General features: G+C 33.8%; 1 long non-coding RNA gene across 11 annotated transcripts; it reads right to left on the bottom strand.

Moving 5' to 3' along the window:
- Positions 1 to 271: 271 nt before the first annotated feature.
- LOC113691328 (uncharacterized) lies at positions 272 to 7,346 on the bottom strand. 11 transcript variants are annotated; one of them, XR_011816220.1, is made up of 7 exons: positions 6,909 to 7,263; positions 4,950 to 5,016; positions 4,710 to 4,830; positions 3,263 to 3,950; positions 2,779 to 2,854; positions 2,317 to 2,348; positions 272 to 2,230 (listed from the first exon to the last, which is right to left on the bottom strand). It is a non-coding gene; the product is annotated as an uncharacterized lncRNA (long non-coding RNA). The 11 variants fall into 11 exon arrangements; XR_011816221.1 differs by having other exon boundaries at positions 4,729 to 4,830; XR_011816217.1 differs by adding an exon at positions 7,270 to 7,346 and having other exon boundaries at positions 3,263 to 5,016; positions 6,909 to 7,164.
- Between the last annotated feature and the right edge of the window lie 5,909 nt (positions 7,347 to 13,255).

Here is a 13,255-nt window from a genome sequence, read left to right as displayed (position 1 = left end):
CATGCCATAACAGGCCATTTATGTGAAATTAATTACTGATTATGCGGAAAAAGGTAGCAGGAAAACAGTGAAAGCATGCAAATTGCCTAATCCTGGCCATCTAACTTGCAAATTGTTGGGATGACAGATGTTGAATTATTTGAGGCCATACATTTAGGAGGCATATAATTAGTAAAAAGAATTATTGAATTAAAGAGGTAAGTAAAAATTGCAATTCAGTGTCATTAAGAATACAACCCACTGTAACTAGACAAAATTAGGAAGTACATAATAGGTCCAATATACACAATATGATGCATTGAAACAAAAGTTGGTCACTATCTTTACAAACAAAACCTCTTATTTAAAATGTAAAAGGTACATAATGTCTACAATAATATGTATCCAAAAATGAGGCTAATAAATAATCACTGTAGATCCATGCAGGACAGACATAGAAATAATTCCAATCTTGATTCTAGGGGTGCATGACACTTCAATCATGATAATGCAAGGGAAACGGTAAGAGTTCTTCCACTCTTCAGGCTTTGACTCATTGCTAAGCAAAACAAGCCAAACAAATCATTAAGCATTCTCTCAAATAATTTATTTAATTTGAACTCAAGCCACACAATCAAATAACAGTAAGTATAAAGATATCTGATTGGGCCTAGAACAACAAAGCCTAAAGAAGTGTCAGATGTTTTAAATGAGGTCCTTTAATCTCCATATCTTGACTAATAACCTGCACATAGAACAGTAGAAACATATTCCAAGGAAAATGAAGAAAATTCTCTTAACAAATTTTGCAAGTCAGCAAAATGTTGAACTCAAAGTCATAGCTCAGAAAATCCTCATCAATCCATTTTAGCTGCGAGGAGTAAAGACAAGTTACATTAAATAGCTGTCAATGATACAGTCAACCAAACACAGTAGCTCTAGTATGGTAAAAGAATATTGAAATGGTCATATAATAGTGAATTTCCCAAAGAATAGGAAACTTAAATGACCAATGCCTATCTTAGCGCCAAGTAACCCAAGGGTCTTTTCTTGAAACTCAATCTCTAGCTTTTTCTTAACATTTTAGTCATTACAGTAATGACCATAATGATTTCAGTATCAGTATTTCAATTTGCACTTTTTCGCACACCTTTCTTCTTTTCTTTTACGTCCCTCCTCACACTGCCAATGCCTCTCATCTTTTTTTCAACAAGTTTATACCTATAAATATTGAAGTTCAAGAAATGAACCCAAAAGGTTAAAGATGAAATATACAAATTTATTACCAAGTAAAACTTACTCTAACAACAAAAGTGTAATCAATCTATAAAATTAATCAATGAAAAGAAACTAATGATTCGTTATTCAAAAGCCCATCAAAAGAAGATGACATTTTCACACTACAAAATAGTCTATCTAGATAGCCAAATAAGGAAGCTGACATGCTATGGAGTTCCAAATACGGATGTGCACAATATCTGCTCAACCAAGTCACCTAGTTTAAGGTATTCTCACCTATCAATTAAACAGAACCTCAATTAATTAGAACTTATACTATCATTAAAACCCAAAAAAGGAAAAACAACAATAAAAGGTGAACAAACACCTACTTAAAGGCTATCTTCACCATTTGTTTATTCCTGGACTACAAATAAAGATTGCTTCTTCCTGTAGTGGATACCAGAAAAAGAAGAAAGAAGAAAGAAAAGGTCAGAGATAAAAATCTGATGGGGAAAAATTTATCCCTGAGAAATTGCAATGGCAAAGTACCCTCGGTTGTGTAGACAATCATCTCTCTAGTCTTACTCTCAAACATATACTACTTTAGAAATATTGACTTGTCCTAAAAGATGCAGAGACAGAAATTGCATGAAGACCAGGTCCCATATTCAGTGAAAAAACAAGAAAAGAACAAAAGGATTCAACTTTTAACTGAGCAAAAAATGATTCCTGAACCAGCTTAGAGGTTTCTTCGGAAAATCTTTAAACTTCTCTGTAAAAGTGAAAGTGAAAAGTCTTAACCTCGACCCTTTTGTTCCATATTAGTTAATGTTATTTATCATTTAGCTTCTGATTTAACAGATGCACTTGATATAATTTTGGCAGATTTCATTTTGACAGGTAAAAGGATTCACTCAAAGCTAGTACTTAAGAGAAGAATATTAAAATCTAAAAACAAAAGGCCCAAAGTACAGTGAAAAAAATAGGAGCAGGAGTTTTACCACAATTTTTTGCCATCCTCCACAAATTTCTGTCATAGAGGGAAAGAGGGAAGGTCACAAATTGAAAAGGGAAACAAACCAGAGCAAAAAACTTGTGGGCTAAAAAGTTTCTTACCACAGAGGTTGTTCTTCCTTTTCTTCCTCACTCTGTAAAAATGCAAATTGTAATATGAAAGTATAAACAAAGTAAAAAGACGGGGAAAATCACAGATGAATGTGCGCCAAGAAAAGAAGTAATCAGTGTTTCTACAACAGGGGCTCTAGAATGCATAGGTGTTTTAGGGATTAAATGCTTCTAGAATGCTTTAAGAAACCACTATAACTCATACTTTCTGTCAAACAGCACCAGAAAAAATGTTTACAGAGGAAAACATTGATGTTCATGCCTATTTTTTAGCTAAAACCTAATAAATTCATCTTCCTTTCTATAAAAATAATAGTATAATCCAATAAAATAAAAGACAAAATAAAAACTTCAAGTGATTTGAGAGTAGAGACCGAAATTAAAAGGACAAAGTTTTTATCGGCAAAAAATAAATAAACAAATAAATCAATAGATAAATAAAGCAGAACAGACCTTTGGAGGACAGAAAAGGATGGAATATATCCACAAGTACTTGCATTTGCATCCCATAAAAGTTTTCATCTTTTTCCTGCAAAGATAATACTATAAAAATTAGGAAATCGGATAAATTAAACATAAGAGACATAAAATAAAAAAAAAATCTTAAGATATAAAGATTAGAAGATCAAAGTTCTTATCGCTAAGAAAATAATTGACTAACAGAGATATTAAACCAAGCTTTATTAATTTTTAAGCAAATAAAGACCATTGGAAGAACAGAGAAAAGTTGAGTAAATCTACAAGTTATTTGTAGCTCATCTCATCTAAAAAGATCAGAAACAAAAGCTAGAAAATTGAAGGTCATCTGTGGCTGTTGTTGACCTTAATTTTTAGAGAAAACAATACAGAAAAAATCGGAGAGGTATGGAAGAATTGTTGGTCTGCCGGTGAGTTTGATAAGAGAAGAAAGCAAGTGACAGGTATGGAGAGTGTTTACCAAGCCCTATTCGCAATCGTACAGAAATCAGAGGAGGAAGAAGATAAGAATTTTATGGCAGTAATCCTCGAGCCACTAACCAACCTTCAATTGATCTGATTTTCTGTGCTATTGCACGTCTTAGATTGGATCCAGTGGATAATAGGTTGAGCTCAGCAACAAACAATGGTGCATCTGTTTTTTAAAAAGAAGGGCAAAATCGTAAAACCATGGAAACCCACATTGAGCCCATCACTTTCGTCTCAGCAGGTCAGCACATTGAGCCACATTGAGCTCCGCAGGTCAGCTGGTCTTCATTTTCGTCTCTTGGACAAAAAACAGGAATTGCACTTCTCCTCCCAGCGGACAAAAGCAAGAATCCGAATTCTCCTCCCAGCGAAAGCACACGAGCCCCACGTGATGGACGATGACCCCCCAGCGAATGAAATGCAGCCACATCAGCACAACCACCGAATCCTTTCGTGCTTTTACTATATAGGTTGATGACCAGCTAATTAAATTGTAAAACTTGCCACAGCGATACGTATTCAGCTTCTTCAACCTAATCAGTTCATCTTCAAGAAGGTTCTCTGCTAAAGATGAAAAAGGATCGAGATAAAGATCCACACAGCGGTCCATCATCAGCTTCAGAATTCGACGGTCGTCAGCGGACAAAGCATTCTCATTAACTTGTTCACGAGTCTCATGACTACAACAAGAAATTGATCGAGACATAGATATTAGGATTGCTGCCAAGATGTAGACAATCATGGTTGAAAATCCTTCAACAGATTTCCCGTTGCCTGCGGCCATAGCTTATGGCTTATTTAAGAAAACTTGTGCTTTTCTTTTGAGGTGGTTCGGGGATGGTAAAGCTTCAATCAAGAAAAGTTGCTCTAGTTGATTTTAACTATGAATTCATTGACATCGACCTGGTTAATTTGTTACGCCTTATAGGATTAGGTTTGAGGTTAGGATTCTTTGGTTGCTTTTTTGTAATACAATTAATTGTAATTAGGAGGTAGGGGTGTGACATAAGAAGTACAAAAGCCATAGTACTCTATTTGAGATTAGGATTCTTTGGTTTAATTCATTTTTATTGGGATTCTGTTTAATTGTATTAGGATTCTTTGGTTTAATTGCATTACAGAATTCTGTTTAATTGGTTTAATTGTAGTACAGAAGCCATAGGATTCTGTTTGGATTAGGATTCTTTGGTTGCTTTCTTGTAACAGAATTAAGCCAAGTATAGGAGACAGGGGTGTGACATAAGAAGTAGAGAAGCCATAGGATTCTGTTCTCAATTATGTTAAGCGACATGTTATGTATTAAACAACTTATATAGATTTAGCCATGCTATCATTATCATTATCATTTCATTACTGCTATTACATATGTTATATAACTGCTATAAAAGTACCAAAATAACTTTATTTGGCAGTAACAAAAAAAGTCCTCATTATGCAACCTGAGAAGCACCGTATTACCGCAAAAAGTATTTATAACCCCTCATCAGTCACGTCCAAAGCCTAAAAAAACGCTTTCAACCTCACAATCAAAACATCAAATATTATGTTCACAGAATTTTCCTGCACATGAAAAACAGACAGAAACCGAAAACAAATAGAGGAAAATTTCAAAACAGGACAGCGAAGTATATACACAGACCACAGAAAATGAATAGAGATAGAGAATGCGAAACAACTACCAGACAGGTCAAAAAGAATCCATGAGAAGAAAAACACCATCAGCAACAATGTAGAAAATGATTGTACCTGAAAGTTATATTGTTCTCGTAAGAAAATGAAAACCTCAGCAATGAAGTAGGAGAAACTTAAGTGCATTTCAGGAAAAAGCCAATATACATACATACATACATACATATATATACATATATATTTAGAGCAGAGTGTGCAACACATTTCAGTTACATGAAATAAAAATGATTGTCATAAGGTAATAGGAAATGCCAATTGCACATCCCATTTCAGACCATAAGATTGACATTTATGTAATCAGAAACTAAACTCTTGCTCCAAATGCTCAGTTTGCACATAAAGCATTTAAGTTCAATTCCATTGTGCTAAGTGTTAACCACTAACCTGTGACTGACTTACAGCAGGAAGATTTAAAAATGATGCAAGAAACTTGAGTTTGGCAAGTTATATGCTACTATTTGAAGTCTGTGCTATGGATGATCAGTTAAGTTTATCCACATTCTCCATCAGCAGGCAGGCTGCTGCTGTACACAGATTTTGCTTTATGGAAGCCCATTCTAGCTGTCTTATTGCAGCTATTATTTGTGCAATCATAGGCATTGGAAGACTTAGAAGTCTGGCACCAAGTTATACTGAGGAAAAGTTTGCTTAGTCTCCAAGTCTATTGCCGTAGAATTATTATAGACTAAGTCTGTTAAGACAGCAAATGAAGGGTAGACAATGAACTCCCTATCTCTGAGGTGCAAAACTTGTAAGATATCTCCCCTTTCACCTACACCCCTCCTCTTTCGCTTGTTTAATTTTTGCTCTCTTTGTACTGTGCAAGTTTGTATTTCACATCACACGTTTCGGCAATATAAAGCCATAAAAAGCAATCAGATCACAGCATTCAAGCTTAACACTTTGAGCCCAATAAATTAGCAAATCTTAGAATTTTAACAGCCTCGAGGTCTACTAGATAGCTGCTTTTTGGCCAAGTTTTGGTCTGAACTTAGACCTCTTAACTTCCTGCAATTTGAAAAGTAGAACTCCATACCGAGTTTTCATTTTCTGCTTTGCAGGATGGGAAAATTACATTTTCAACAGCAATAAAATCAGAGGGAAATAGAAGTACAAAAACTAAAGAACATGATGATGGCCAGAAAATTAACAGTAGCTATCATTGGAACATGAAAACAAATGTACTTTAAAAGAGGTTCTACTTTCTGTAAGGTTATTTGTGCACAGCAATGCAAATATACCTGAACTTCTAAATTAAGATCCAAAAGCACTGCCGATGACTAAACATTCAGAATGTCATGGTTTTGGTACCAGAACTAATTTTTTTGACAGGCAGCCATTTTAAATACATGCTTAAGGCCATCCCATCAATTACCGACATAATTGTTCATTCTGCCAATTAAAGCAAAGATAGCTAAAAGGAAACACGGTGGATTTTTTATACTCTTGAACAGGTAGCATTCATTTTGTTCCCCATTTTCTTTTCTGTTACTTCAAATTAGTTCCTTTTTCTCCTTCTGTAATAAACACTTGATAACTTGCATAACCATATGAGAGTACTTCAACTATCACATAAGAAACAAATCAAGTGCAACGAAATCAACTCCAACGTCAAGAATTTCATCTCATATTGTAAAGCCCGCATACAACTGAATCTAGACGTTTTCTACTTCAGATCACAATTAAAATGCACCAAAACACTCCTATACCAATGACAAACGTAACGCTGGACATAATTCTAAACAATTTTAACTGATTTAAGCTCAGAATTTGGTCAAAATTTTGAAAGAAATTGCCGAGAAACATAAGACAAAATGCTTTTAGTTGTTCATTGTTATACATGAAAATCACCAAGAGAGCATTTTGAACATGATAGACTGTGAAATCGACCCCAAATCACATCAATAACCATAAAACTTATATCAGATGTTGAACATTTTCAGGCTTACATTTTTGGACTTTGGACTCAAATCCTTGAAGTTTACATCAGATGATTCCCTATGAGCCATGGATTCCAAAGATATCATGAATGTAACCTGAGACGAAAGGATGCACATTCCGAATTTCTATGGATTTTTTGTGTGGTCTCTCTTTTTTTCTTTTTTTTGTGGTGGGGGTAATTTTTCTTAAGTTGGGACAGGAGGATATCAGGAGATCACCGCCAAAGCTTAGATTTCTTCCCCAGCTTGAAGAAGAATCCACAATCTGCAAAGCAAAAAGGACGTTATATGAGCAATGCTGAAGTCACAGGTACTGCAGCTGATGGCCAGCGCAGAGCTTTCACTGCTACGGCAGATGAAAGTGATGAACCTGATGGTATTTGACAGTCAATGCCAAAGAGCACCCCTCAAGCACGTGTCCGATCTTTTGCGAGATTTAACACCTGGATATAAGAGTATGACAATAAATATTCATTTTAAATAGTTGAGTGACTATTTTAGCTACAAAATAATTAGGGATAATTGCAGAAACCTCCCCTGACTTTTATAGTAATAGCATTGACCTCCCCTATCAATTTTGAAATAGCACTGACCTCCCCTGTTAAAAGTTGGAGGCAATTTAATAGGCAAAAGTGGGTCAATTTATCAAAGTACCCCTGACATGATTTAATTTTACCAAATGAATGTAATGAGTACTTTCATCAAACCCATCAAAACATTTGTTAATAAAAATTACACTAAATTAACTATTTCTGCATAGTTTAACTAATTAACTAAATAACTAATAATCTAATTAATTAATAACTAATTATCTAATTAACTATTAACTAATTATCTAATTGTTAATAGTTATTAACTAATCAAACTATTTCTGCATAATTAAACTAATTAACTATTAACTATTAACTAATTAACTAATTACCTAATTAATTAATTAACTAATTAACTAATTTCTGTTTATCTAATTAACTAATCTCTATTTATCTAATTAACTAATTAACTAAATCTGTTGTCTATCCGAAACTAATAAACTATTTGCATGTTAAACTAATTAACTAATTAGCTGTTTAACTAATTAACTACCTAATTATCTAATTAATTAATTAACTAATTAACTAATTTATATTTATCTAATTAACTAATTAACTAAAACTATTGTCTGTCCAAAACTAACAAACTATTTGCATGTTAAACTAATTAACTAATTAATTGCTTAACTAATTAACTAAAGCTATTGTCTATCCTAAACTAACAAACTATTTGCATGTTAAACTAATTAACTAATTAACTAACTAATTAACCAATTAATTAATTAACTAATTTTTGTTTATCTAATTAACTAATTATCTAATTATCTAATTAACTAATTAACTAAAGTTGTTGTCTATCCGAAACTAACAAACTATTTGCATGTTAAACTAATTAACTAATTAACTGCTTAACTAATTAACTAATTAACTAAAGCTGTTGTCTGTCCGAAACTAACAAACTATTTGCATGTTAAACTAATTAAATAATTAACTACTTAACTAATTGTCGCGCCCCATTTTTTCGCGATGAAAAAGAAAGTGTTTATAAAAAGATGTGATTTATTAATAATAAATGAAAAAGGATCTAGAATGGGACTTAAAAAGAATGCGACAATTTGGGTCCAAAAATTAGTCTAAAAGGGTTTTCAAAAAAAAAAAAAAAAATAGGAGTCGCCACTTGGTATGGAGTTTTGGTGTACCAAGTCACCCAAAAAATAAAGTCAAATAAAATAAAACCCTTTTCGACAACTCCAGATCTTTGAAAATAAGAGAAAATGGATTCAGGAGCCACGGTTGATAAAAGGGAAGGCAAAGACGAAGTCTAAGGCACCATTTTACCCTAGTCTAAGCTAGTTGCGAGGTTTAGTCAAAATTTTCCTAATCTAACCCTTAATTTTTTCTTATTTGGATGTTTCCTACATGGATACAAATCTAAAGTTATAAAAATATCGAAAGGAACAAAATGTTCATTCAAGGGTTTAATTGAACCAATCGCATTAATTGCGAAGGCCAAAATGATTCCTTGAAAGTGTCACAAGTATGCAAATGATGAAAAGGAAAACAAAGTTAAATTATATATATATGTATAAATGACCAAAGAATGGGAATGCAACAGAATGGGTACGGGATACAAAAACTCGTGATAGAATTTTCTTGTATAAGGATTAATGGAGTATTTAAACTAAAAAGTTATAATCACCCATATCCATGTTCAAAGAATAATTTTCCTAATATGAACAAGCAAATGAACTAATTTAAATGAGATGCAATTCTAAATGACATGATTAGCACCTATAGAGGGTAGGGGGTAATATAATAGGGAATATCATGCAAATGAGAAAAGATCTTAAAAATGAAAATATGCATGAAAATGTAGTGAATAGCACACAAAGATGAATCTAGCGCAAGACGACCTAAAGGGTCTAGCGTTGGACTAGCCCATTTCTAAAAATCCTTACTAGCGTTGGACTAGCAAGTAAGCGGAGGGAGAAGCCACAACTAGCGTTGGACTAGTGTGGTGACGTCATGCATTAACAATTCATAATGAAACAAATAAAGCATAAATTAAAACAAATAAACACATAAGAGCACGTAGCACATAACACGTAAACATAATATCTAGATGCCAAAATCCTAAGAAAAGCGGATAAAACACATAACACATAAGCCACATAAATACGCAACCTATCTATTACATCGGGGAGCGCCTAACTACAATCTAGAAGGGAAAAATATAATAAAACAAATCTAATTATCCTATCTATTACATTTTTGAAGTATTTAAATGCCTCTCGAATCATTATAAAAATTAACTAAAACATATATAAGAAAATTTGAATGAATATTTAAATCAAATAAATAAAGCATATAAAAATATATAAACACATAGGAACACATAGGAGCACATAAGAGCACGTAATTGACAATGAAATAATAAAAATAGGAGTACCTCCCGTTTAAAGTGGTAACTAAATATACTCAAATTGTCCTCAATGAGGGTTATGGTCCCTTGACCAAAATTTGAGGAAGTTCCAAGCTCTAATTGTCCAACCGATAGCTGTCCCCCTTTTTTTTTTTTATTCTTGTTTGAGTGTGTTGGGAACCAAAGAAAGGGCCGAGAGTGAGGAGTGGAGAATGCTTCTTTTGTTTATTTCCTCTTTTGAGGGAGAGAGCCGAGATGGATGGAGATTTTCTTTTTGTTTGTGGCTTCTCTGATGATGGAGAGAGCTAAGAGTCAGAGTGAGGGAGATCGAGTGCCTTTTTTTTCTTCTTGTCTGTTCCGTTTTTTTTTTTAGCCCAGAGAGAGCCGAGAGAGTGAATATTGGGAGAGAAAAAGAGGAGTTTGTGTGATGGATTTGCCAAAATGATGATTTCTTAGCTAATGAAAAGAAAAGTCCATGACAATTGAGTGTGAAATGGGTTAATAGTTAATTTGGTGAAACAAAATGATCATGATGATTTTTGATTTTTTAGTTTTTTCTTTTTTTTTTGTGTTTTGTTTTTCTTTCTTTTCTCTTTTTTTTTTTTAAACAAACCTGCAAAAAATGAGAAAAATGCACATTAAAATGCAAGAAAATAAATAATTCATTAAATAGAAAAAATTCAAGAAAACATTGAAAATTGACAAAATTTTGGTGTCTACAGCTTGCCCCTTTTTGAAACTCAAAATAAAGACGTAGACACCAAATTGCTTACCTGTCTCTTCTAGCTGTACTTGAGCTAAAATAAACAAGCCAACACTTGGCTATAATTATTGAGCAAAATAACGCAGTAAAATTGCAGAAAACGTGACCGAACCCATGTAGAGTTGCCTACGTATCCCGCCATGGGAATCAGGTCAAATATAGTTCGAGTACAAATGAACCACAATGAAACAAGTACATTGACCATCCGCGATCTTTACAAAAATCGAAAAAGTCTGAACTCTCAGAACTTCTAAACATGAAATACAAAATGAATGATAAAGCACAATTATTAATCAAATAATAAAAAAAACGGTCAGTGGGATACGACCCAAATCTACCGAGATTGGTGGGATAAAAACCCAAAACCAACAAAAATAAAAATCAGGGGGATAAAATCCGAGTCTGCCGAGGTTGGAGGGATAAAACCCATGCTCAACGAAAATAAAAAATGGTCAGTGGGATAAAACCCGAGCCCGCCGGGGTTGGAGGGATAAAACCCATGCCCAACGAAAATAAAAAACGGTCAGTGGGATAAAACTCATGCCCAACGAAAATAAAAACGGTCACTGGGATAAAACCCGAGCCTGTCGGGGTTGGAGGGATAAAATCCATGCCCAACGAAAATAAAAACGGTCAGTGGGATAAAACCCGAACCTGCTTGGATTGGAGGGATAAAACCCATGCCCAACGAAAATAAAAACGGTCTTGAAATAACCTTTGAAATTGCAATTTTTTCAAAATTTGCCCCAGCGTAGGGCCCCTCCTTTTTTTTTTTACTTTACTTCTTTTTTTGTCAAAAAGGATGAACTTTGAAATTTGAAAAATACCATTGACAATTGTCTCTTTTAAGGGATTTGGGAGGCACATACATATGTCACTATCCTCTCGATTTTGAAAGACTTTTTTTTTTTTCCTTATCACAAACCCAGTCTAGAATACATTACCAAAATTAAAGTTCACTCCTTTTGATATTTGCCCAGTGTAAATCATGTTTAACAAAGGCCACATTTTTCATGCTTTCGAGAAGGCAGAAAGATTGATCACATAATACCACCACCATGTGATCCCTTGTGGTCCCTTCGGCCTTGAGAACCATGCAAGAGTGATCTTTCGATGTCAAAACTCCTCCCCAAGAGCAACCTGTCTTGAATCTTCTCAATTTTCTAGCATCAGTCAGCCATACTCCACTGTGTATCAGAAAACATCTATTTCTAATGACCAGATTTGAATGAATTCCCCTTGAAAAAGAAAGATATCATATTTGATCCCTTTGATGTCGTCTATCTTGATGACCTTAACCTTTTGGATTTTCACTAAGGTCACCCCCCTTTTTGCTTTTGCTTTTCTTCTTTTTTTTGTTGTTTTTGAGATGATGCCTTTTCGGGCTTTCACCTAATGAACAAATTTTGTTGACAACCTTTATCAACTCAGAAACGTGTTTTAAGAAAGGATGGCATCAGTGCGACAAACCTTCCGATGCAAAAATAGTGAAAGTGTATTAATATCATTTGCCATTTGATTAAGTAATTTTTATTGAAAATACCACTAAGGCGGAGGTCGGGATTTTATGATTTTTATGATGGGGTCAGGTGGGGTGTGGAAGAAATGTTAAGACTTGAAAGCAAAATCTTCAAAGAGATTTCAAACCCCTAAGATCACGTTCTATCAATATTTGCCCTAGTATGAGGGTATTAAAACTGAAAAAAAAATTGCCCCAATTTGGCTTTCGAATCTTTTTCCTTTTTCGTTTTCTTCTTTTTTTTCCTTTTTTTTCTCTTTTTTTCTCTCTCTTTTTTTTTATAACAAATAGGAGATAAAATTTGCCCCAATGTGGGGGTTTGTGATCTTTAGGAGGGCTATCAAATGAAGGATTAAATTATTCTAGAGGTTCAAAGGGGAAAACTAGGGGTAAGATGTTCAAAGAAAAAAAGAAGAAGGCCCGCCTTTAATCCACCCTAAATGGTATCTTAAAAAGAAAAATCACATAATTAGATAAAGAATTTCTTACACATATCTGAATTGATTGGCAGAGGAAAAAACCTGCCCATCCAGTTCTGTGAGAATGGGCGTTCCTCCGGATAGCACTCTTTGAACAATGAATGGCCCTTGCCAAGTTGGAGCAACTTTTCTTTAACCTCCTCTTGAATCGGAAAAATTTGCTTCAAAACTTTATCCCTTACTTCAAATAAGCGAAATTTGTCCTTCTTGTCATAAACAATGAATCATCCTTTGTTGATAGCATTGTCCATGACAAATAACATTCAACCTCTTTTTCATCCATTGGAGACATCAGTTCATTGTGCTCCTTGATCCACTTGATTTCTTCCACCTAAGCCTTCGTTCAAATATGCAAGGACGGGATCTCAATTTGGTAGGTATTATCACTTCCATTTGTAGCATAAGGTGTTGCCCTAACTTAGAAATATAAGCTCCAAGTGAAATGCTCTCAAAGTTCAATAGCCAAAATTTGCAAAATTGAAGAAAGAACACTCTCCTTTTTTTTGCTTTTCTTTCCTTTTTTTTTCTCCCCCTTTTTTCTTTTCTCTTTCTTTCTTTTTTTTCATTCATTTTTTTTCTTTTCTCTTTTTCATTCCTCCTTTTTCTTTTTTTTATTCTTTTCTTTTTTTTCCCATTTTTCTTT

This window comes from Coffea arabica, chromosome 6c (assembly GCF_036785885.1).
Source record: "Coffea arabica cultivar ET-39 chromosome 6c, Coffea Arabica ET-39 HiFi, whole genome shotgun sequence".
NCBI lineage: Eukaryota > Viridiplantae > Streptophyta > Magnoliopsida > Gentianales > Rubiaceae > Coffea > Coffea arabica.
This window is presented reverse-complemented; position numbering and strand designations above follow the sequence as displayed.